General features: G+C 43.5%; 1 protein-coding gene across 3 annotated transcripts in view; it reads left to right on the forward strand.

Moving 5' to 3' along the window:
- The first annotated feature begins 9,504 nt into the window (after positions 1–9,504).
- The window catches only part of RB1CC1 (RB1 inducible coiled-coil 1), a 60,442-nt gene continuing 45,118 nt past the window's right edge, over positions 9,505–24,828 (forward strand). For all 3 annotated transcript variants that reach the window (XM_079901640.1, XM_079901641.1, XM_079901642.1), the window contains exon 1: positions 9,505–9,853. The gene's annotated coding sequence lies outside the window, so the exon portion shown is untranslated. The remainder of the gene's footprint in view (positions 9,854–24,828) is intronic.

Raw genomic sequence — 24,828 nt, forward strand, 5'->3', positions numbered from 1 at the left:
AGAATACAATAACTGAAATGAAAAATACACTAGAAGGAACCAATAGCAGAATAACAAGGCAGAAGAACTGATAAGTGACCTGGAAGACAGAATGGTGGAATTCACTGCCACAGAACAGAATAAAGAAAAAAGAATGGAAAGAAATGAAGACAGCCTAAGAGACCTCTGGGACAACATTAAACGCAACAACATTCGCATTATAGGGGTCCCAGAAGGAGAAGAGAGAGAGAAAGGACTTGAGAAAATATTTGAAGAGATTATAGTCGAGAACTTCCCTAACATGGGAAAGGAAATAGCCACCCAACTCCAGGAAGCGCAGAGAGTCTCATATAGGAAAAAGGAGAAAGGAGAAACACACCCAAGGAGAAACACACCCAGACACATAGTAATCAAATTGGCAAAAGTTAAAGACAAAGACAAATTATTGAAAGCAACAAGGAAAAAATGACAAATAACATACGAGGGAACTCCCATAAGGTTAACAGCTGATTTCTCAGCAGAAACTCTACAAGCCAGAGGGAGTGGCACGAGATATTTAAAGTGATGAAAGGGAAAAACCTACAACCAAGATTACTCTACCCAGCAAGGATCTCATTCAGATTCAACAGAGAAATCCAAAGCTTTACAGACAAGCAAAAGCTAAAAGAATTCAGCACTACCAAACCAGCTCTACAACAAATGCTAAAAAACTTCTTTAAGTGGGAAACACAAGAGAAGAAAAGGACCTACAAAAACAAACCCATAACAATTCAGAAAATGGTCATAGGAACATACATATCTATAATTACCTTAAACATGAATGGACTAATGCTCCAACCAAAAGACACAGGCTCGCTGAATAGATACAAAAACAAGACCCATATATATGCTGTCTACAGGAGACCCACTTCAGAACTAGAGACACATACAGACTGAAAGTGAGGGGATGGAAAAGGACATTCCATGCAAATGGAAATCAAGACAGCTGGAGTAACAATACTCATATCAGATAAAATAGACTTTAAAATAAAGAATCTTACAAGAGACAAGGAAGGACACTACGTAATGATCAAGGGATCAATCCAAGAAGAAGATATAACAATTATAAACCTATATACACCCAACATAGGAGCACCTCAATACACAAGGCAACTGCTAATAGCTGTAAAAGAGAAAATCAACAGTAACACAATCATAGTGGGGGACTTTAACACCTCACTTACACCAATGGACATATCATCCAGACAGAAAATTAATAAGGAAACACAAACTTTAAATGACACAAGAGACCAGATAGATTTAATTGATATTTATAGGACATTCCACCCAAAAACAGCAGATTACACTTTCTTTTCAAGTGCACATGGAACGTTCTCCAGGATACATCACATCTTCGGTCACAAATCAAGCCTTGGTAAATTTAAGAAACTTGAAATCATATCAAGCATCTTTTCTTACCACAACGCTATGAGATTAGAAATCAATCACAGGGAGGAAAAACATAAAAAACACAAACACTTGGAGGCTAAACAATACATTACTAAATAACCAAGAGATCACTGAAGAAATCAAAGAGGAAATCAAAAAATACCTAGAGACAAATGACAACGAAAACATGATGATCCAAAACCTATGGGATGCAGCAAAAGCAGTTCTAAGAGGGAAAGTTTATAGCACTACAAGCCTACCTCAAGAAACAAGAAACATCTCAAATAAACAATCTAACCTTACACCTAAAGGAACAAGAGAAAGAAGAACAAACAAAACCCAAAGTTAGTAGAAGGAAAGAAATCATAAAGATCAGAGCAGAAATATATGAAATAGAAACAAAGAAAACAATAGCAAAGATCAATAAAACTAAAAGCTGGTTCTTTGAGAAGATAAACAAAATGGATAAACCTTTAGGCAGACTCATCAAGAAAAAGAGGGAGAGAACTCAAATCAATGAAATTAGAAATGAAAAAGGAGAAGTTAAAATGGACACTGCAGAAATACAAAGCATCATAAGAGACTACTACAAGCAACTCTATGCCAATAAAATGGACAACCTGGAAGGAATGGACAAATTCTTAGAAAGGTACAAACTTCCAAGACTGAACCAGGAAGAAATAGAAAATATGAACATATCAATCACAAGTAATGAAATTGAAACTGTGATTAAAAATCTTTCAACAAACAAAAGCCCAGGACCAGATGGCTTCAAAGGTGGATTCTATCAAACATTTAGAGAAGAGCTAACACCAATCCTTCTCAAACTCTTCCAATAAATTGCAGAGGAAGGAACACTCCCAAACTCATTCTATGAGACCACCATCACCCTGAAACCAAAACCAGACAAAGATACTACAAAAAAAGAAAATTAAAGACCAATGTCACTGATGAATATAGATGCAAAAATCCTCAACAAAATCCTAGCAAACAGACTCCAACAACACATTAAAAGGATCATACACCATGATCAAGTGGGATTTATCTCAGGGATGAAAGGATTCTTCAATATACGCAAATCAATCAATGTGATACATCATATCAACAAATTGAAGAATAAAAACCATATGATCATCTCAGTAGATGCAGAAAAAGCTTTTGACAAAATGCAACACCCATTTATGATAAAAAATATCTCCAGGCATAGTGGGAACCTACCTCAACATAATAAAGGCTTAGATGAAAAACCCACAGTAAATATCATTCTCAATGGTGAAAAACTGAAAGCATTTCCTCTAAGATCAGGAACAAGACAAGGTTGTCCACTCTTGCCACTATTATTCAACATAGTTTTGGAAGTCCTAGCCACGGCAATCAGAGAAGAAAAAGAAATAAAAGGAATACAAATCGGAAAAGAAGAAGTAAAACTGTCACTGTTTGCAGATGACATGATACTATACATAGAGAATCCTCAAGGTGCCACCAGAAGACTACTAGAGCTAATCAATGAATTTGGTAAAGTTGCAGGATACAGAATTAATGCATAGAAATTTCCTGCATTCCTATACACTAATAATGAAAGATCAGAAAGAGAAATTAAGGCAATAATCCCATTCACCATTGCAACAAAAAGAATAAAATACTTAGGAATAATCCTACATAAGGAGACAAAAGACCTGTATGCAGAAAACTATGACACTGATGAATGAAATCAAAGATGACACAAACAGATGGAGAGATATACCATGTTGTTGGATTGGAAGAATCAATATTGTGAAAATGACTATACTACCCAAAGCAATCTACAGATTCAATGCAATCCCTATCAAATTACCAGTGGCATTTTTTACGGAACTAGAACAAAAAAATCGTAAAATCTGTATGGAGACACAAAAGACCGCGAATAGCCACAGGAGTCTTGAGGGAAAGACACGGAGCTGGAGGAATCAGACTCCCTGACTTCAGACTATACTACAAAGCTACAGTAATCAAGACAATATGATACTGGCACAAAAACAGAAATATAGATCAATGGAACAGGATAGAAAGCCCAGAGATAAACCCACGCACCTATGGTCAACTAATCTATGACAAAGGAGGCAAGGATATACAATGGAGAAAAGAAAGTCTCTTCAATAGTGGTGCTGGGAAAACTGGACAGCTACATGTAGAAGAATGAAATTAGAATACTCCCTAACACCATGCACAAAAATAAACTCACAATGGATTAAAGACCTAAATGTAATACTAGACAATGGGCATCATCAGAAAATCTACAAATGACAAATACTGCAGAGGGTGTGGAGAAAAGGGAACCCTCTTGCATTGTTGGTGGGAATGTAAATTGATACAGCCACTATGGAGAACAGTATGGAGGTTCCTTAAAAAACTAAAAGTAGAATTACCATATGAGCCAGCAATCCCAGTACTAGGCATATACCCAGAGAAAACCATAATTCAAAAAGACACATGCACCCTAATGTTCATTGCAGCACTATTTACAATAGCCAGGACATGGAATCCACCTAAATGCCCACTGACAGAGAAATGGATAAAGAGATGTGGTACATATATACAATGGATTACTCAGCCATAAAAAGGAACGAAATTGGGTCATTTGTAGAGACGTGGATGGATCTAGAGACTGTCATACAGAGTAAAGTAAGGAGCAAAACAAATATCGTATATTAATGCATATATGTGGAACCTAGAAAAATGGTACAGATGAACCGGTTTGCAGGGTAGAAATAGAGACACAGATGTAGAGAACAAACCTATGGACACCAAGGGGGGAAAGCGGCAGGTGGGTGGGTGTTGGGATGAATTGGGGGATTGGGATTGACATGTATACACCAATATGTATAAAATGGATAACTAATAAGAACCTACTGTATAAAAAATAAATAAAGTAAAATTCAAAAAACAATTAGGGCACATTTGAAAATGACAAGTGATTTCAAATGAATCCCTTCAACAGTACAAAGATATAGAAAGTTGTGAATGAATTAGTATTTATCTGATGAATTCATTTTGAGAGAAAGGGTAGCACTATGGATTAAAAGGAGAAGGAGTATTTTGTAGGACTGCAAGGGGCTGTAGAGATTTAGTCCTTTGTTCCTCAAGGCCATCATCTGCATTAGAATTCCCTTTAGACCATGTTAAAAAAGTCTTGGACCCTGTCACTGGTATATATCTAGTGTATTAAAGAGTGGATAAACTTCTAATACTCCATTTTTTCATATAACGAAATTAATTTAAGTAACAATCATGAAATAATAATAATGGCCAAAAAAGAAAGAAACACTGAAAATTTTTTTAAGACTGAAAGTTTTTATTGAAAATTCATATAATCAAAGCAGTCAAAACTAAAGTTAAAAAATAAATATTACAGAAACAAAAAGGAAAACAATTTTTCTATAGTTTTCATATCTCCCTAAGAGTTTTTTTTTTTTTTTTTGCAGTATGCGGGCCTGTCACTGTCGTGGCCTCTCCCGTTGCAGAGCACAGGCTCCGGACGCGCAGGCTCAGCGGCCATGACTCACGGGCCCAGCCGCTCCGCGGCATGTGGGATATTCCCCGACCAGGGCACGAACCCATGTCCCCTGCATCGGCAGGCGGACTCTCAACCACTGCGCCACTAGGGAAGCCCAGCCTAAGAGTTTTAACATTAACCTTTTGTTAAGAGATCAACATGACATTTCGTGTAAATAACTGTCTAGCAAGTAATAAGTGAATTTTAATAAAACTGAGAGATCAAAAGATATCTTACGTAACTACTAAATCATACTGCTGATGTAATGCTTTCTTACTTGATTTTCGTTTTAAGTGGAACAACAGGCAATTAAGGATGAATTCCAATTTCAAAAGATGTTACTTAAATTCTGTAAAACATTTGCCGTGTACACTAAATTTGGCACTTACCAAGGGGCCCCACGGAATGACTGAATGAGATGGTGGGATGGAGTCCAGAGCCCACCACTCCCTTCAGTAGAAGGGACAGAAGAGTGACTGGAGGGGGTACCAACAGTAGGCATGGATAGGTTTGCAGATTACTTGGCAGGAGAGCGGAGTTCTTTCTCACAGCTTCCACTTCTTCGTGATGTCGGAGGTGAGATTACTGACCAAGAGAGAGAAATTGCAAAGGAGTGGGGATTAGGGCTTTAAGAGCAGTGCAGTTTGATGGCGAGCAGAGTTCACTACTAGGGAAACAAACACAGCACAGATGGCTGAGGCAGGAATGGACACCAGGTTTCCAGACACCCAGTTTAGTGCTCTCTTTAATAAACCATATTAAAAAGGATGCCTACTGGGAAGAGTTTTACATGTATGGGCAGCAGGTAGGGTTCACTAAAACAAATGGATGATTTGAGGAAGCAGTAGTTTCTGCTTTTTTTTTTTTTAATACATCTAAGACAACCCAGTTCTACTTTTTGACGTTTTAAGTTCTTTGTCAAAATAATGAAAGACAGGAGCTCGATGTGAAAAAAATGACTGTTTTGTCTCAATCTATTGGTTTAAATCTGTCGGAAAATGAAGGATGCTGTATTTTCTTGTGGGTGTCGCATTAGAAACAGCTCACAAAGCTCCTCGCTAGCTCTGAAGATCCTCACTTGTAAATTAACTGTCATCATCATTAATAACATGTGAGTACCAGCAGAGCAGCTGACCGGGGCAGCTTTAAGGTCTGTAAATAGCACTGGACAGATTAACTGAATAATGCCAGAAGCCTCCAAGTATCGTACGTGACCATATCTTACACACCAAATAGCTATGGTCTTCAAAACAAAGTCCGAGACTTTTTAAAGGGGCTAACTTTTGAAAATGGAAAATTATGATTCATACTTTAAGTCATGTCCGTCGTGGTTACTGCTGTTTGAACATAATCTAAAAAATCAAGCTAATGACATGAAATTGTCTGAGAAAAATCTGACACAAATGGAGAATGAAATCCCCGATCAGGCAGAGTGAACAAAATTAAGTTGTGTACCGTGATCTTCCCAGTATCCTGATGTATTTTTGGTTAAAAGATTAATGTCATAAACTTGCCACTACAATGATTTTTGAATGATGCCCTGTCCGAGTTTTTGAGATACTTGAGGGCAGAAATTTTCCACAGTACCTTACCTACTCAACCTTCAACTTGAATATTTCCATAATTTATTACATTCAATATTTTATTAATTGCTAAGTGCCCAGCTCTCTATAAAGTTCTAGGAACTTAAAAATGAGTAATTCATAGTTCCTTGTCTTAAAGGTTTCAGACTTAGATGGGGAGCCAACAATTTACAGTTGTGTCATACGAAGCAGAGGTGGTGGAAGGGGGAGTGATCGCTATGTTGTCTAGAAGCTGGCAGCTGGCTGAGGTCCAAGCTCTGTTTTAAAGGATGCCTCTGAAAGACGAACAAGAGTGGAAGAACATCCCTGGATGATGAAACTCATACCAGGCGTGTGTAAACGTGACAAGTGCCAGGAGATACCCTAGAGGTGGGTTGGGACCTAAGAGATTCTTATGCTAAGAAGCATAAATTGTATGTAAAACACCAAACAAAATCAGTGAAGGTTGTAGGTGGTTAGAGACAGGATGAGGTTGGTCTTAGATTGAGTAAATAACGAAAGATAAGTTGGGTGGTGAGCTGAGGTAGCAACTAAAAAAAACTGTAGGGCACTGTCAACAAATGTGAGCGCTCAGCACTGTACAGCATGCATTTGGGGAAACAGCTCCATTAAAGGACTTACATTTCAGCAGGTCAGATAGATAGATGCTGAAAGGTACAAGGATCTAGGGGAACTACGGGCATGTCAGGGAAGACTCCCTAAGCAAGTGACAGTGAAGTTGAGACTTAGAGGAAAAAGAGGTGTTAAAGGCTGGATCTGATCTGAAGTATTTAGGGTGTTTAATAGACTTTTCCTACTCCTCTTACAGACTCAGAAAGAGAACCACTGTCTTTTGCAATCATGGGAAATCTATCAGAGGACCTAAAATGTTTATCAAATTAACGAAGTAGTGTGATGAGAACAAGATCAAGTCTCTTATCTCCGCGCCCACAGCACCTTATATTTTCATCATTTGCATCCGTATTACTTGAGAATTTGGAAGAGGTCCAAGTAAAAGAACAGATTTAAGAGCCAAGAGGGAGACACTACAAAGGGAAGGGGGAGAAAAAAAGATTTAAAAGTGTAACAGGGCAAATGGTTTAGAAGGTTCAAATTAAGTCTCAGCGTCGCCCATTTAATACAATAATTTGGGGGTCCTTATTAATCTGCAATTTCAGCAAGAAAAGTACAGTTGGCAAAAATGAGACTGTGGATCGAGGACTTCCTATCAAGAAGCTTGGGTGAGAAGGAACGCTGCATGAGGATTGTTTGTTCTTGTTTTCATTTATTAAGGGAGAGTGCAGAGGGTTTTCAATATCCTTGGTTTGAAGGAAAATGGGACTTACTGAGAACTACTATGGACACATGCAGCATCAGGAAACTGTAACAGTGTTTTCTCTAGATAGCTAGATATATGTCAAAAAACGAACGTTGATACATTTTCACTTATCGCTAGGAAAGGACATGAGGCGTATCAACTCTTACTATTTACACTCTGGAGAAGAGGAAGATGAGGATTGAATTAGGTTTTGTTTTGTTTTTTCCCCCAAATAAAGAAGTCGGGCAAGTAACATTTAAAACATTTTATTTAATAGATTATCATTGGCATATTCCAGTCCTGATTTTACACTCTACGGTGTATTTAAGTTGTACTGCCGAACGTCACTGATAACTAAGAGGAAAGTCAAGCACCAGTATCTTCTCTAGAGGCCTAATCCTGTGCTCCGCTTGCCAATTTTCTGGCTGAATCCCTTCTGACCACTTACTTTCTTTATGCTGGTTACCACGCTGTGCCTGATAAAATCAGCTCCTTTCTTCATCTTGCCAGTTCACACCTTCCCCCAAGGCATAACAACGGTTTAGCCTCTTAATTTTCAGTTCCCTGCCGTAGTAGCTTGTTGGGGTGGTGTAATAAAACTCCACCCTTAAAAAAAAAAAAAAAGTAAAAATCACTCGCCAAAAACAAGACCTCTCCAGGATCGACAGGAGTGTAAACTTAAGAATCAAGTGGTAACACGTCTTAGCCCGTCTCAGCCATAACTTTCAGATACCGGGTCAGCGCGATGGAAACTGAAAATCCGTAATGCTTACCAGCTGTTCGACGTTTTCTTTCAGGTCCTACCATTACAAACGACGGAGCGCAGATTTCACTTGCCCGGAGCGTGTGTTCTGCTTGGGCGCCCTCGAAAAGGGTGCTGACACGCCTCTTTACGCAATCGCAACTCAAAAGCCCTCTAGTGACTCAGCGGTAGCACCTCCAAGCTGTTACTCATACCAGAGATTCCTGGACCCAACAGGAAGCCCAGAAGTCTTACGTATTTACTCTACCTGCAACTCCCGCTCCTCAGACTTGAATACTTGCGCGCTGCGGCTCCATTGCCCGTGACTCACCGTCTTCACAGCATCAGGACCCCCGACACTGCTTTCCTTAGGGGGCTCGTGCTAACCCACTAGAGAGCTCAGGCTCGAGCTGAAAAATGCGGTGGTCGCGGCGCTTCCGACCTCCTCCCCACCGACCCAGCCTTAACTGCCTTCTTTCCCTTCCCTGATCTGAGCCTGTGCCGCCAGCGCCTTCAGGCTTGCCAGGCCCCTGGCCGGCGGCCTGCAGGCCCGGCGGGGAGACACGCAGCCCCCCCTCCCCGGCGCCCCGTCCCCGCACGGGCCCTGGGCCGGTGGCGGGAGCCCAGGGGCCGCGACAGGCCGAGGGGGCCGAGCTCTTCCGCCCGGGTAACCCAGGATTCGGTGGGTCGGAGAGCGCAGGCCCACTCGCTGGAGCGAGAAGGTCAGGCTCACCTTGGGGCAGTCGCGCCCGGACAGCGGCCAGCACCGCCCCGAGCCGCCCAGCGGAGTCTCCCGGGTCACGCGAGGACACCAGGGCCCCGAGCCGGGAAGCACCAACACCAGCACCGGCACCAGGCGGAGCCGGGTCCAACCCTTCCCGGCGGCCCGCCGACTTCCGGACCTGCGCAGAGCTGCCCTGCGCCCGCCGCGCCGCCCCTCCCCCGCCCGCTTCCCGGCGTGCCCTGCGCAGGAAGGGCCGGAGTCGACAATAACAAACCCGCGGCGGCCGTGTCCGCGGCCCTGCTGAGCCCGGCGCTGCCTCGGCTCCCCGTCGCCCGGCCCCTCGGCTCTGACCGGCCGCGGCCCGCCCTCCCCCGGCCCCCGACCCAGAGCCGAGGGGCCTGCCCGTCCCCGCCGCCCAGAGGCGGCGGCCCCGGCCGCGGCGGTTGTGTCGGTTGGCGGCGCCGATGGACGGTTGGTAGCAGCCGCCGAAGACAAGGCGGCGGCGGAAGATGGTGCCGGGAGCCGCGGGCCCTGCTGCTGCCGCCGGCGGAGGAGGAGGCGCTTCCCGGTGAGTGCGGCGTCCTGCCCCTCGGGCGCGGCCCAGGGAGCGGGTCCCCGGGCGGGGGAGGCGGGGGCGGGCGGCTCCGCGGGGGCCTGTGCAGCCCCGGCCTCCCGGTGCCTCCCGCCGGCGTCGGGAGCGCCGGGGCCCAGGGACGCACCCTCGCCGCCGCCGCCGCCGGGCTGGGCCCCGAGGTGTCAGGCTCGGAGGCCGGACGGGGCGAGGGTCCCAGACGCGGCTCCGTCCCGCCGCGGAGCGCGAGGCTTCCCCGAGGGCACGATGCGGATAAAGTTACTCCCGGGAATGACTCAGCCTCCGCCGCCCCGCGGGCGGGCGCGGGACGAGGCGCGGGTGCGGGTTTCACAGCTTCCGCGGCCGGAGCCGGACGGCCCTCGTGGGGGGTCATCGCCGCCGTGCCTCCCACCGCCTGCCGCGTGCGCTGCGTTTGTTGTAGATGGTTTCGTGCCTGCGTTCCCTCCGTCTGAAGTGTAGTCGCCCCGCGGGGCCCTGGGCAGGCGCAGGTGCCCGCTGTTGATAAAGAGGCGCGTTGCTGCGAGACCCGAAGCCGGGGAAGAGCGTCCGCCAGGCAGGGAGCAATGATTTGGGCCGCAGGAGCAGGGCCTAACCGCCGTTTTGTATAGTTTCTAGGTTTTCGTGTGTGGGTGGTGCTTGTGTGGTTTCTCCCGAGGGTGGGAAGGTGAGCCGCTTAGGAGCAGGGTACTCAGCTTAAGCAGACAGACAGCCTGTTTGATGAAGAATCTGGCCGTTGTATGTCCATATTTGATATAAGCAGCGCGCTTCCGATCCTGACATTACTATGAGGGGCAGCCAGGGACCACTGAGGAAGGTGGCTGACTCGATCCGTAAGGAGACCCTTGATGGCGAGGTGAAGATCTCTTTTTCCTTTCTGTTTTTAATGTTGCAACAATAGAATATGGTCTGGGTGAACACATTTTCTCAGCAACATTTTCGTGTTTAAAACCTAGAGTTTTAGAAAAGAGATGCTTCCTGTTGATAAACGTTTGTGTTGGCAAATGCCTGTTGATGGACCTCGGACATGGACTCAGACCACGGTTTTAAAAAGTAATTTTATTTCGTCTGTTTGGAACCTTTTATGTTAGTCACAGGATTAGTTTGGGGCCTGATTCTTATATGGTGATGTTGGATGACAGGGAAGGCGAGGAGGCGAAACTCGTCTCTGAGGACAGTGTTTTTCTGGCCCTTGCCAACAAGCACAAGGTCAGAACACATGGCAGATTTGAGTCCTAGCAGATGAAATTCATTAAGTCAGAAGGGGCAGAGGGCCCAAGACCTTTGTTTTTGAAAAGCCACACTTTTGAACTTAAAATTTTTATTATGTAAGCTTGAGGAGCTTTTATTTAGCCTCTGATTTTGAGACTATCTTTAATTGTCATGCATTCAAGCAAATGTGTGAACACCTGCCCTATGCTTTACTTTTCAGCTGTATATAACTCTTCAAAAAAAGTAGTGGGTAGTGAAATTTTCTCATTCAGGTAATGCTGTTCTGTAACCCCAGTTAAGCTTTCTGTGTTCAGAAAATACTGGTTCAGGCAACTCAGGTAAAAATCTAGCAGTCCCTTTCCACGCACACTCATTTAGATGGTTAGTATTTCCTTACCAAGGCAGACCGTTGAACCAGTTACTGCAAGGAATACAGGAATGTGTTCGATATTGTTTTTGCCTTTTATAACGAAAGAAAATTGAAGTCCTGTATACACTTAATTACTATTTAAGCATTAATTGGAAATCTGAAGGAAAGGCCCAAGAGAAGTGAGGAAGCTGACTGTGTGACTGTCTGGGGAAAGAAGGAATTGTAAATGCGAAGGCTCTGAGGACCTTGGCATATACGAGGGAAGGGGAGCGGGTTGCTGAAGTGGGCGGGCGAGCGAGGGGAGCCCCGAGGAGCGTGTGGCGGTAGCAGAGGCTCCACAGATACTCAGGTTTCGGGGCTCTGAGTAAGGAAGATAGCGTACTCTAAGCCCCACGTGCAAAGGCACAGAGGTTTGTTCAGTAAACCTGGCAGAGCTGGGAAGCAGCTTGGGCTGAGAGTCATTCCTTTGCTCGTGAAATGTTAAACCCCAACAGGACCCAGTTTTAGCTCCAGCAACACGAGCAGTGAACAAAAGGAACTTTATATGTAAGCTTTGTATACAAGGTTGTAGGAAATGGTGAAACACCGGAAGTTCTCAGGAAGATAAATTGCAAACGCAGACTGCTCCGAGATGCTGAAGCAGACACTGTGCTGGGGGAGCAGACTGTGGAGTACTTGCCGTCTCTATGTAGTGATGAAAAGGATGCATATTCTCATTATTACATGACTCTGATTCTTCCATATTGGGGACCTAGTAAAGCTAATTTGTCTGTAACCTGGACCCCTTGTGCAGGGCCCTGGGAGGGGGGGCCTTTCTTCCGTGGCTCGGTGAAGTTGCTGTTCGGTTAAATCTCTCTGCAGGTATGGGGCTGGAGCGCTGCAAGGGTCCCTTCCTCTGTCGGTTAGCGTCTGCTTTCACAGCCGTCCAGTGGGGACCCAGAGGGTTACGCAGTGTCTCCCCGCAACCGCCCCCCTCCCCCAATTTTGCTCTCTGTCGAAATCTCATATTTTATTGGCTTGTAATTACGCTGAGACGAAATAATGGTGACTCCCCCTCCTTTGGTTGCTGGTTCAGGACTATTTATTTGCATCATGTTTTCCTTCATGTGCCTCACATAACTGGTTAGTAACCAGCAGAATATCGAAATGTTAGTCGCATCAGTACAGTACCTGTTCATATTTCCATGGCTGTTTTAGCCATTATACTGCAAATTCCAGATGTGCACATCCTTTTTTGATATTGCTGTATATTTACATATAGTCTTGGTTTAATAGAATGAAACTAATTCAACATTTGCTGTAAAAGATAGTTTTGGTTCCATTTCTTTACTCTTAGGATCTATTATAAATTGAAGCATAGAACTAGAAAACTTTGCTGTAGATACTATTGTGTGAGACTTTAGAGTTAAAAAAACAATTCATATTTAAAGAAGGTGTCATAAGTCGATATTGAATTTCAAAATTGTACCACGCACAGCCCTGGATTCAGCATCATCACGATGACACTAATACTGAAAAAACGGTTGTGGCTTCCATGGTTGATATTTGGAGGCCGGAGAGCTATTTTGTAGCAGACTGACTTAAATTCATTTTAATGGTTATTCTGAGAATCTATCAAATGACACATGAAAAATTTTTAAATGTATTAAGGATGAAATCGAATGATACTCTCTATTGGGACTAATTTTTTAGACTGTGTATTTAGTAATATTTCCAATTCCAAATTATCTTTAAGTCATGTGTTTTATGCAGTTTTTATGAGTGTCAGGACATCACGGTGTGTAATACATTTATATGTACTGATATGGAAAGATTCCCGTGATATTATATTATTCAACTCAAACAAATTGCACGTATGCACGATGTTATCTCATTTTTGAGAAACCAAACTGTCCACACATAGACATGTACTTCCTGCACACGTAGGAAAAACCCGAAGCACCTACTCCACACTGCTGAGAGTATTCCTCTTGCCTCCGTTCTTGTCTGTCGTGCTGCCCTTCAGTCAGGTGGCCCGTCTAGTTGCAGGCAAGGCATTCATTTAGGACGCCCTGGGCCTTTATGGAAAGGTTCTCTTTCGGGGAGTGTAAGGAAGATGGCTGACCTACTCTTCTTTCCTTCTTTTTCTCCTTTTCTTTTCTTCTTGGCAGAGAAAGAGGAGGATCAGATGGGAATAAATCTGATCTGGAGAGGTTGAAGCCCAGTTTGCAGTCCCTGGGTAACCCGGACAACTCCATTTGTGGTGAACATAACTAGTTTCATTGGTGTAGCACCCGTGGCCCTCACTGAGGTCCACCTGCTGAATTACAGTTTGCAGAATTGCAAATCAGTTTTCCTAATCCTTGTTCTTTATGAAGCTTTTGGTCCACCTTGTCCAGCGTCATCCACATTTCCTGTGTTCTGCTAGACTTGAAAGCAACTTGAGGGTCTTTGTACTCCCAGCACCTGGCATAGTGTCTGGCTTATGTCGGGTGTTCGATAAAAGTAGGGTGAATAATGACTGGCTTTGTTCAGTTTTGGGGGGCAGAGTTGTTGTCTGGGGCTTTCTCCTTGGTCTCCCCAAGTAGGGAAGCTGATTCTGAGTTTTGAATGGATTAGACCGGTTGACAGTAAGCTGGAGTGACTGACCTGATCATGGTGGTGGTAATCTCTCAAAGAGGAAATTACAAATTAATCTCCAATGATAAATGATAGACACTGTCTTTTGTGAGTATGAGAGATGCTTTCTTGTTTTTATGGGCATGAAAGTACAATTGTAACACCTGTATGTCTGGGAATAAATGCAGCGGAATCAGTATTTTTAAAAATATGTCTCTCCTTTCCCCCTCATTTATAGCTGACTTTATCCCAGGAGGATCCAGAAGAAACAGATGTCCTTTCATGATGTGAGATTATCCCCCCTACCAATAAGATAATTCACACCACTTGATAGTTAGTGAAGAGCTGTTAGTTCAAGGCAGTGAAGAGCTGTTAGTTCAAGGCAGGGAAGGGAAGACTGTGGGCCACCTGTGACTAGGGAAGACTTCCCAGAAGGGCTTTTTAAAAAAAATTATTTATTTTATTTATTTTTGGCTGCCTCAGGTCTTAGTTGCAGTGCACGGGCTTCTCTCTAGTTGCGGCCTGCAGATTTTCTCTCGCTGGTTGTGGCACGTGGGCTCTGTAGTTTGCGGCACGCGGGCTCAGTGGTTGTGACACAGTGGGCTTAGTTGCCCCGCGGCATGTGGGATCTTTGTTACCAGGGATCGAACCCGCGTCCTCTGCATTGCAAGGTGGATTTTTTTTTTTACCACGGGACCACCAGGGAAGTACCCAGAAGGGCTTTTGATCACAGTTGGATGAATAAAGTTCAGATGAGACGAAATGGGGGCGAGTTATTTTATCTGGTAAGACTATGTATAGATAAAGTGAGAGTGTGGGTTTCGTGTAGGAGAGTAGCTGGAGAGACTTTTAAGAAAGACAAACTGGGGTTGATTATGAAGTCCTAGAATGTTGAAGATTACTTAAAATTACAATTGGCACCATTTTAGGAGCTTTTATTATATTCCTTACACCATAATCTGAAATGCATTATTGCTGTCCCTCTCATACACTCTGCAGAAGGTATGATTTCAGTTCATAAACTGGTGTGAAGAGGCGCACTGAGCGTGGGAGAGCTGCTACTCAGGTGGCTCTTGCCGTTTTCCTGCGAATCTAGCTTTAGGCCAGAGCTGTGGCTTCACACGTTTGACGGGGCAGGCAGAAGATGAAGTTCAGGGAGACTGTCTGTGTACACAACCGGGTCCTGCACCCAGGTCACAGACGGCGGGGCACGGTGGGCCGCTGGTGTGCCAGCTGCTTTGGCAACAGTGAGGCTCCGGGGTGGAGGGGCGAGGCGGCGTTGCCCGCAGTGTTGTAAGTGGAGGGCGTGTTCAGGAAGGGCTGGAGCCGGACGAGGAGAGCTTCCAGGCACTGAAAGAAGGATTATGTCGTTGGAGAATGAGGGGCTCGATTATAAAGGGGAAGAGGGATAGGATTTAGACAGAAATAACTGAAGTCTTGGGTAGCAGGAGAACCATCGTTTTGTTCGCAAAAGAACTTAGGGAATAGCTTTAAAGGAAAAGCCCTGAGTTGAAATGTAGACGTGTTGAGTTTGAGGAACAGTGTGGTTTCTGACTGGAGACAGCAGCGGCCAGGCGCTGGTCCTGAGCTGAGGACAGAGGTCTGGGAGAGTTAACTGTCTTGCACTCGGTTTGCATAACCCTCCTGTGTATGTGTAGATTCTTCTCTGCATTCTCACAACCTGTGAGTTGGGGAGTCTCCTTCCTTTTTGTATCAGAACAATTCAGGTTAGTTGAGGTCCATCGGCATCACACAGTCGGTAGTGGGGGCGGGACTTGCATGTAGGTCTTCTGACTCGTGATCTCACGTTCTTTTCACAGTTCTCTTCTCCCTCTTATGTGCACATCAAGACAGTGAATGAAACTTGAATGGCCATCTAGGGAAGTGTGCAAAGTAAGCGGGGTGAGTCCCCCTGGGGCCCCGATTGGGGGCCAGCCTGGGACCAGCAGGTGGGGAGGGTTGTCTTGTCTCTTAGCTGGACCAGCTCTTATAGGGCAGTATCTTCAGGTCCTTTATTTCTTTGGAACGTGTAGAGTGTTGTCTTTTTTTCTTTTTCGAAATGGAAGCAAGTATTTTTAACCTCAGATTATAAATGTGATTTTAAAGACACCAGAGAGCGTGAAAGTCCTGCATCCAGAGATAGCCTTTGTTAAAAACATTGATGTTAAGTTGTTCCAAACTTTTTTTTTTTTTTTTTTTGTGGTACGCAGGCCTCTCACTGTTGTGGCCTCTCCCATTGCGGAGCACAGGCTCCGGATGAACAGGCTCAGCAGCCATGGCTCACTGGCCCAGCCGCTCCGCGGCATGTGGGATCCTCCCGGACTGGGGCACGAACCCGTGTCCCCTGCATCAGCAGGCGGACTCTCAACCACTGCGCCACCAGGGAAGCCCATGTTCCAAACTTTTTTAAGGCTTGTGTCTGCGTATATACCCCTCAGTATTAGTTAATAAAATAAAAATAAAATCCACAAACAGAATCACATGATATATTCTGTAACTTGCCTTCTGTAACTAAATGATAAATATATCATTAATCGATGGGTCTAGATCTAATGAACATTTTAAAATGTCTGAGTAATGTCACATTACATAGTTGAACTGTAGTTTATTTGACCGGCACCTATGACAGTCATTGTTCTGATGTTTCATTGTTAATAACGCTGTAATGGAAATCATTGAATATATACCTTTGTACACTTGCCTGGTTATCTGCTTCCGATACCTTTCAAGAAGTGGAATTTCTGGTTCGCACATTTTAAATTTTGGTGCATATTGCCAGTTGAAATCTCCTTAAAAGGTATACCAATTTATATTCTTGTCAGAACTGTGCCAGTGTGCTCACTGTTACCTTGTCAGCGTTTTATTCATTAATCATTAATAGTAATCTGAAGTGTAAAAATGGTATTTAAATAGACTTTGTTTTTCTGCATGCTGTGGATAGCCATTTAGTATAATATACTTTGTTTGAACAGTTTTTACTTTCTCTCAATTTGGATTTCTCCTATTGTGTATGTGTGTGTATGTGTTTAAAGATACGTTTGAATCTCTTCTGTTCCATGTGTTATCTATTAATGGACCAGAATCCTAGTTTTAATTGCTGTTATAGTATGTCTGATGTGTTTTGATCAATGTTCTTTCCTACAGTGTCTCAATATATGTACAGCAGGCTGGTAAGTTGTATTCTCAACCGACAAACTAAAGACAGTGTTTATGCAAAGGGCCACATAATTTCAAGAAAATTTTGTGTCAGTGGTTGAGTTACTAATCATTTGATTTTTTTTTAAATCTAATATTGGCTTATTTTCTTTCTTTTTTAAAAAAATTTATTTTTATTTTTGGCTGCATTGGGTCTTCGTTGCTGCGTGTGGACTTTCTCTAGTTGCGGCGAGCGAGGGCTACTCTTCGTTGCGGTGTGCAGGCTTCTACTGCGGTGGCTTCTCGTTGTGGAGCACGGGCTGTAGGTGCGCGGGCTTCAGTAGTTGTGGCACATGGGCTCAGTAGTTGTGGCACGTGGGTTCAGTAGTTGTGGCTCGCGGGCTATAGCCCGCAGGCTCAGTAGTTGTGGCGCACGGGCTTAGTTGCTCCGCGGCATGTGGGATCTTCCCAGACTAGGGATTGAACCCGTGTCCCCTGCATTGGCAGGCAGATTCTTAGCCACTGCGCCACCAGGGAAGCCCCTGACCCTTTGGTTTTAATTTAGAATTGCGTTGTGTTAACTTGTGTAATACTGAGTATGATTTCATCTTGTAGAAATTAAGAAAAGTTTATATAAAAAGACATGGCAAATTTTAGAAAATCTTGACGGGTGGAAAGTAATGTTACATTAGGAACTAAGCTTATATTTTATATGAGGCACATAAAGTTAGTTTGTAATTCCTTCAGCAGCAGTTGGCTTCTGTGCTGGTACTTTATAATTAATTGCATGTAAGGAAGGATGTCTTTGACCTTTTTGCTTAAAAATGGAGGCAATGAAATGATAGGAGCCAGGGCACAAAAGGTGAAGCTTATTCCTCCCTGTTCAGGAGGTCAGCGGAAACGGTGTGCAGCTTCATGTAGCGAGCTGTAGAAAGGCGATGCTGGAATGTTAGTCCAAGGAACTTAGATGATTGCGTAGATGTTATCAGGCGTTTTTAGTTTGGGGAGAAGTACAGTGACATTAAAGTGAGACTAAGATTGCGTAGTTGGTGATGTCCTCCAGGATGGCTTTGACATGACTGCTGCAGGTAGAAGGAGCTGAGCTAGGCTGTTGGCCCAGGTGTGCAGTAGCAGTGCTGAGTTAGATCGCTTCCTGGGAGTAAAATGGACAGAGGGGCGCACAGACTTGGGGCTGTTAGGTCTGTGCCAGGGAGTACTTCTTCGCATAAGACATGTTAAACCAAACTGATCACCACTGGTAAAAACAAAGAGGTGGGTAGGAGGGGTAGTTAATAAAGAGAAGGATATGTTTAAGGTAGAGGTGATTATTACTGTTTTGTGTTTTTATTAAGGAACCTTGGAATATGTTGGCTGCTAAAGAAACTACCAAAGATTAGCTACTTGGATGTTATCTCTCTCAGTTACTATTTGAACTCTGCTTTGCTAGTAGTGGAATTTTTGTTGGTGAGGACCTATTCATTCAACAGATAATCTTGAGTACTTTGTGTTATGTCACAAGATATTTCCTGTCCCTAGGCAGCATTTTGGAGTATTTACTGTGGAGTTGGCAGTGTGCTGAATATGCTCTTTTGTGGGCATTATTTTATTTGTTTTCTACAAAAGCAGTATGAGGCAGGTATTGCTAATATCCCTACTTTACAGGTTAGGAAATAGAAATTCAGATGGATGTGTACTGATGAGGACATTGGGTTTTTTTTTGTTTTTAACTGTTTACTTGACAGTGAAGCCATGTGGCTCATGGATTGGCTGGAGAAGATGTAACTCAGTAAAATTTTATAACTTTGATTTAGATTAAACAAAATTGGTCTTTATATAGGTCTTATGACATTTCTTTTAAAATAATTTAAAATATTAGCATGAGTAAATATATTTTGTTCATTCTGTTACCCTTTTAGAACATTTAATTTTATAACCCATACTTTTCAGTTAGAATCTGACCAGAGCTTTTATTTTGCTCACATACAGATTCCTATTTCCATTCCCTTATTATTGTGTCCAGTCTGCAGATTATGAAAAAAATAAAATGTAGAAATAAAATCTTTCCTCTACCAAACAAACTTAGCTTGCTGTGAAGCCGTGACATGACCACCTAAAAATTAGTCATACAAGGTTGAAGTTACAGCTCAAGATAGAAATAGATTGTTTTAAAGGACTTTAGTCTTAGAGGAGCTAAGGTAAAGGAGAGAGAACTTGAGATCAGGCAACTTTATGAGGAAATGCAAGTGGTGGAAAAGCAGGGGTCTCTGTGATATGCCTTGGCTTGGACTGGGACAGCGTGCTTGTGTGAGAGTCACGGGACATCTTTCTCGTTTACTGTTTATTTCACATCTGGCTCTTTGAATTGTTAGTTACATCTTGCTTGTTACCCCTGCAAGATGGTATACCCTTCAGGACAGAGACTCAATTTTGTCTGTTTCCATGTACACAAAATTTACCTTATAGAACCTCCCTGGAGTAGGTCGGTACTGTGGGTGTCGTCCAGGGCGTCTTTCCTCTCAGGGCAGTGACAGGTTTGGGGAACTCTTAGCTCAGCAGTAATTTCATTTTTCCTGTCTGCAGTTTGAGAATAAGAAAGCCTGGACTGGCCTTTATGCTGTATATGGGTCAGGTGTTGGTGCACAGTGCAGGTTTGGTCTCTGTGTTTCTGTATATTTATACTCACTTGTAGGAAGTTAGGATTTTCATTTCACTGGCAGTTGTTACTGTTCCTTATAGGTAGTGAAGCATAATATTTATGCCTTTCCGTGGACACAGTGGCCACAGAGTCCCTCTGTACAGGCATTATTTGTATATTTTGCTCATTTTCATGGATTGCCTGCGAATATGATATGCTGAGAGCTGATAGGAGTTGCTGGGTCCAGACTTACTTGAAAGTGGGATGAAGACTGCCTTGGAGAAATTATGGAAAAGAAAATTTCTTAGCTCTGTCTTACCACAGTGAAAGGCTGCTCCAAAAGTGTTTCAGTGACTTGTATCCATCAACATGAGAAAGGATGACCAAAAGGTGTGGGAGGAATTAAGTTTTTGTCCAGCATGAACGGTGGGAGATCAGGTTCATAATTTCTGGTGTGCGTGTAACCCTTGCACAGGCATATGTAAGTGTCATTTTGTTCAGTAGTTATCTCATGGCCAATCTTGCTTCACCCCTTGCTTCACCCCTTCACCCCTCACTTCCCCTTGTCTCACTACTTTGATCTTGTAAATTTTGAAGAACAGATATGCCCCCGATAGCTCTGCAAGGAAGATATTATCTCTGCTTTTGAGATGAGAGAGGTGTGTGTTTATTAAAGTTTTACTTACCTATCCCAGGAACACCGGTTGCTTTTCAGGAAGGTCATAATTATTTATAGTAGATTCCCACCTATAATATATGAATGCTGAATGTCTTTAATGATTACCAGTATTTTGCCAATCTTATCTATCCCCCTGTCTAGCTAAACTCTCCCCTCCCTCCCTCTCTTCCTTCTTAAATTTGCTTTTGCTAGACTATTTTAGAACATTTCAAATATCATTTTACACATGAATTTTTTTAGAACTAATTATTTTTTACAACTATTATTTTATAACCAAAATGCTGTTATCATCCAAAAAGAGGAATCGTATTATATAGATTTTTTTTTTTAGTTAATTAATTAATGTATTTATTTTTTGTCTTCGCTGGGTCTTCGTTGCTGCCCACCAGCTTTCTCTAGTTGCGGCGAGCGGGGGCTGCTCTTCCTTGGCGGTGCGCGGGCTTCTCACTGCGGTGGCTTCTCTTGTTGCGGAGCACAGGCTCTAGGCGCATTGGCTTCAGTAGCTGTGGCGCACGTGTTTAGCTGCTCCGCGGCATATGGGATCTTCCCAGACCAGGGCTGGAACCTGTGTCCCCTGCATTGGCAGGCGGATTCTTAACCACTGCACCACCAGGGAAGCCCTGTGCGGTGGTTTAGTCGAATCTGGACTTAGATGGAGTGGTCCTCACAAGACCGTTCTCACTTGGGATACCAGCCACAGGTTTGGTGGTGCCCAGGACCACCCTCACTTCGGACCAGCTGACTGCAAAGTCTGGCGTTCCCCAGGCTCACAGAATTCAGGAAAGTGCTGTGCTTATGATTACAGTTCTATTATAGCGAAAGGATACACATTAAGATGAAAAGCAGACAGAGGCAGATCCGCACGGAGGGGAGTCTGGAAGGGTTCCAGGCGCTGAGCTCTGGTGGTGCCCACCACGGGGTCGAGGGAGGCTCCGTGCTGCCCTCTCTGCCGCAGCACAGAGTATGGCGCCCTGGGGCTTACCGGAGTCGTTGGGCAGAGTTGTAACTGAGGCTTCATCACCTAGCGTCCCGTGGCTGGCCTGTAGTCTCTGGCTGCTCCTGGAGGCCAGACACACATCTTCATTCCCCATTTCCTCTGGGGATTGGGACTGATGCCGTGTTTCCCAGCTGTACGCACAGCTGAAGGAATAAAACAGAAAAGAGCTAGTGTAGATGTTGGAATTGCTTTTACTTAAAAATAATGTGCTTTTTTTTCTTCTTCTTTCGCTGTTCTTTCTGAAAGTAGATACCATGGAGTTTGTGTTTAGATATAAAATTTTCATGTTGCCCACTAAGATGTAAGCTTTATGAGAGAAGGCAATTTTATTATATTGTTTTCTCTTTATTCCCAAAGCCAAGAAAATGCCTAGGATGTACTAGAGTCTCAGGTGAATTTTTATTGAATGAATGTTATTCATTGACCTGGGTTCAAGGCCCTGGAACGTGTATTTACTAAGTTTCTGCCTTCGGCAAGTTGAGGAAACTCTGAGTCTTTTTGTTCATCTGCAGAGGGGGACGGTAATACTATAGGTATCTTACGTGTTGTGAAAAGTGAGTGAAGTGATGCTGAGCATGATGACCGCATATGGTGCACCCCCGTAAGCACCAGCAATGATGATTTCAGGTGCCGCAGACCCTCAGTGCCGTGGACCCCGGGAATGATGACTGACCTCGCCAGCTGGGTTTTCCGCACATGTTCAGGGGAGGCCCTTGGTGCGGGCTGACGGTGAGAGTGCGGAGTGAAGATTCGGAAGGGGGCTCTGGTTCACGCTGCCGGTTTGATGGCTGTAAACCATAGTCAGGGGATGAAAACATGGGACATCCTATCGGGGTGGGTGGGCTTCGGAGCTGTTGAAATGAGCTGAATGCGCAGTGATGGGGTCAAGTGTGCCGATACAGTGGAGTGGAGTTCTGCTGAGTTCTAGAGCCACTGACATCAGCACTGTCCTTGAAATTGGTACCTTGTTCATCAGGTGTGCAGACAGACTCAGCCTCAGATAAGTTTTGTTCAGGTTTTTGTCGGTGTTGTGAATGACTGCGGGTCACAGGTTGAGCTGCGGCTTTGGGCGGGCGCCCAAAGAAGACTGGTGTTTGTTTGAAGGACACAGGAGCTGCTGCAGCTTGTCAGTTTCTCTCATTTGCTGCAGGTGTTGTGGAGGAGGGCGGCGACAGAGGTCGGTCGCTAATCTCTGATGCTCCTGATGGACTGAGAGTGAGGTCGTGAAAAGGAAAAGGAAAGATGGAGTGTTCCAGATTGAAGGAGATTAAATAGATTTTACAGCTAAATGCCGCACATGGTCCTGAGTTGGATCCTGTATTGGGAGAAAAAAACTTTAAAGAATATTATTGGGGCAGTAGTTTGAATATTGTCTGTGGATTAGATAAACGGTAGTGATCAGTGATTTGATAAATGTACTTTGATTATGTACAAGAAAATCCTTGCTGTTAGGAAATACACATTCTGAAATATTTATGGATAAAGAGACATTCTATTCTGTCTTCAGATTACTCTCATAGTTCAGAAAAAATATATCTAATATTTATATGTATCTAAAGAGAGAGAGGAAGAAAGAAAGAAAACCGTGCACGTAGCATGAACTGGTCCAAATGGTAAAGCAGTGGAGCACAGTGGGTGAATCTGGGCAAAGGGCAGAAGGGAGTTTTTTGTACTATTTTTGTTACCTTTTTTCTTATGTGTGAAACTATATCAAAACAAAAAAGGTAAATAATATTGAAAAGGAAACAAAGAAAGAAAACTTAGAATAATATAGTGATTATTATAAAGACTTTGTGTTTAGTCTCAGAGAAATGCTGTGTCTTCCTGTAGTGCTTTCCCCACCTTCCCAGGACGGGCTTCCTCTTACCCCCTGCAACCCTGTCTAAATGGACCCACCCAGAGGCCTGCTGCCGTCACCCCAACCTAAAGTAGGTCCTCCTTCCTGCCCACTCTTCGTTCATTGTAATCATCACAACTTACATCATGTTTGCTTTCTTCTTGTTTGATGCCTTCTTCTCCCTCAAGATGGTGGACTCCATCAGGGCAAAGACCATATCTGTTCTGTTCACAGAATTCCCAGTCCTGGCGCCTAAGTTCATAGGCATTGGGTGGATTTGGATGAATGAATGAGTGAATGAGTGAGTGAGTGAATGAATGAATCATCTGCGCCACCAGTGTTGTTATACTTCTGTTTTAGTCACATACTTCAGCTGTATAATCTGTCATGAAACAAGATGGCTCCTCTTCACCTGTAAGATAAAGTTTGTGCATTCGCTGACATTTTTTAACTAATTCGCCCTTTTATCCATGAAATCTTCATTGACTGCAGTCATGTGATGCCCTGCTTATCTCTAGTTTCCTCTCTTGATAACAGCTCAGGTCTGCATCCTTTCCCTAGGGATGCACCCTCTCGCTACTCTTTTCTTGTCAATCTGAGTGCCTTTCCTGTTTCCCTATCATCTCTACATACTTCTTAGACAGTATTGCGATTATGGTCGTTCTGCTTACTTTTCCTGGCGGCAGATGTTACATTTTTTTTCATTGTTTCTGTATCTTCAGTGCTCAGCCCTTGAATGTACAGAATCTACAGAATCTAATGTTGGGTACGTTTCTTGAGTGCTTGTCTCAGGCATTGCGTTGGATGTTTATATATATATCGTGTTGCTTAATTTTTAAGCTCACTGGATAAGATGAGTTTCCATTTTTTCTGGTAATTGAGGTTCACAGAAGTTCTGGGACTGTGCTGGTCTTATTTACTGTTACATCCCACGTCTAACATAGTGCATGGTACGTAGTAGGCAACCTATGCATGAATAAAGTCAAACTCACAAATAATCAGAGACAGGGTTTACATGTAAAATAATGAAATACTATTAGCAAGCATTTGAAAATAGTGTGATGGCAAGGGTACAGCGACCTTGCTGACTGGGTGCGTTGCCTGAGGAGTATAAATTGGTAAGAGAAGCAAGCCTAACAGCCTTGAAATTTTGGATGCTTTGACCCAGCAGTTTTACTTCTAGGATTGACTTCATGGGAATGATCCTAAGCATAAGAACAAATGTGTACCTGTGAGATGAAAAAGCAAACACCTGGAGATAGATAGTAAATAGACTGTGGTGAATTCACAGGTTGGAATGCTTTTTGGCCATCAATATTGATGTTTATGAAGTATTTGTAATGGTGTGGAAGGATGATTATTAAGTGATGGACAAGTAATTTAGAGAAGTCAAGATAGTCTGGATAATGTTCTGGTATGAAATTCTCATTTAAACTTTCAGTGATTTTTCACATGTTTTTCTCTCACACTACAAGCCCCACAGGGGTGGGC

The sequence above is a fragment of the Stenella coeruleoalba genome (genome assembly GCF_951394435.1).
Source record: "Stenella coeruleoalba genome assembly, chromosome: 17".
NCBI lineage: Eukaryota > Metazoa > Chordata > Mammalia > Artiodactyla > Delphinidae > Stenella > Stenella coeruleoalba.